This window comes from Pongo abelii, chromosome 15 (assembly GCF_028885655.2).
Source record: "Pongo abelii isolate AG06213 chromosome 15, NHGRI_mPonAbe1-v2.0_pri, whole genome shotgun sequence".
In the NCBI taxonomy this organism is placed as follows: domain Eukaryota; kingdom Metazoa; phylum Chordata; class Mammalia; order Primates; family Hominidae; genus Pongo; species Pongo abelii.
Window position 1 is genome coordinate 39,707,272 of NC_072000.2, and position 1,841 is coordinate 39,709,112.

General features: G+C 46.2%; 1 pseudogene; it reads right to left on the bottom strand.

Annotated features, from left to right (window-relative positions):
* Positions 1-240: 240 nt before the first annotated feature.
* On the bottom strand, positions 241-1,445 carry LOC100432313 (interleukin enhancer-binding factor 2-like; annotated as a pseudogene).
* Between the last annotated feature and the right edge of the window lie 396 nt (positions 1,446-1,841).

The following is a 1,841-nucleotide window of genomic DNA, read 5'->3' on the forward strand; positions in this document are numbered from 1 at the left end:
AGTTATTAGTTGAGAGCAGGGTTTTCAGGAGTTGGGGATTCTAGAGTATGAGGAAGAAATTTTGGTATCCCGCTTCATTATAGACGGATGGCATAGGTCATAAATGGGAGACTCTGGCTGCTAAGCCAATATCAAAACCCACTGGACTGACATTTCCTTCTACAGAGTTTATTTTCCTTCCTGTTGTCTTCCTGTCCCACGGAAATGCCTGCCACCATGTAAAGCCCACTGGCAGCTAGCTTAGGCTCCAGTCTTCCCCCTTGGGTAGGAAAGGGAGTGAAGGGAAGGCCACTCCTGAGTTTCCATGCTTTCCTCTTTCTCTCCTTGAGGTGGTTCTTCTGTCTTCTTTTCTTCCTCTCCTTCCTGTTTTCTCTGGCAGCTTCTCTTAAGCCTTTTCTGAAGGTGTTACTGTCACTCCATCCCAGGTAGATATTTCAGAAGCAAGATGGCTGGCATCATCCTCCTGGCCAAGGATCTTCCTAGAGCCACCAGAGGATTCAGATCAGAGTCGGAGCTGTGTGGCAGACCATGTCCTGCAGTTGCATGGCCATGACTGTGTGTACTCTCACGGGGGTCAGTGATACCCAGTGACCCTGGCGGGAACTGTCCTGCAGCCAGAATCTGCAAGCAATGCTCATATGCAACATTTAGGGCCAAAGGCTGTCTGGTGAGATTGTTCATCACAGCAGAATGACCCAGTAGGTCAAGGATCCAGAATGTCAGTGGCTCAAAGCCAGGAAAACAAATCTTCAAGTCCTTGAGTAGTCTGATGAGAGCTTTATGGACTGAGAGACACTTCTCTCAATCCAGCAGGCAGGTCAGATGCCAAGGCATTCTGCAATACCTTGCTATCCAGATAGACTTTGGGGTCCAGTTTTCCAAGATTGAGTGACACTGTTGTAATGAGAATCTTCACTGGAGCATCAGAAGAACTGATTTCAAGCCAGTTTTGTTGGTCAGCACGGTCAAAACTTCAGAAGGATCTTGTGCTGTGAGGCTTTCCACGGCTTTGTTCCCCAGGGCAGTAACAGCTTCCAGTGTTGGCAGAGTCTTTAGTATTACCACCAGGGCTGCTGCACTGTGGCCTGTAGACATCTTTCTCTTTTTGTACGATCACACCTGTCAGACTTCTTGAATTTGCACTTCAAATTAGAGCCACAATCAAATTATCAGTCACGTTGTTTATTTTTGTCACCAGAGAAAGGACAGAGTCCTGTTCAGCAGAGTGGGAAGCCAGGTACTGATCTCTCTTCAGCAAGGCCTCACTGAAGGACATTTCATCAGGTGCTGGCTTGACCCCTGGGAAGGCCATTTCACACAGATAGAAATCAAATGGGATATGTGGTACAAAGAGCCTGAACCCTCCTCCTGGGCCTCTTCTGGAACCAAAGCGCCCACCACAACCATGGCCTCTGTCATCTCTCATGGCACCTTAAATCCCCCACACTGGAGGCTGCACTAACCACCCCTTTCCTCTCAGATACCTCGTTTTAAATCATGGTAGGCTTAAACTTTATAAGCCTTTAGCATTACACATTCCATTGTTTATCTTTCATTCTCTAGCATTTATGAAGGTAGAATTTTCCTCTCCAAATTGTCATGTGATGATGAAATAGCAGAAAAGATCTCACTTTTCTCCCCTTGGAAGAAATATGGAATTCAGAAATACAATCTAAAAATCTGTCAGCTCAGCTGTTCCTGATTCAGTGTTACAGTTGTCCAGAGAGGGCAAATTGCCTTTAGAGCTGAGAGGGACTGTTACAAGATTCTCTAGTTATTCCTGTAACTAGAATGCATTAGCCTTAGAAGAGGTGTTTGTATACTGGGTGAGGGATCCTAGT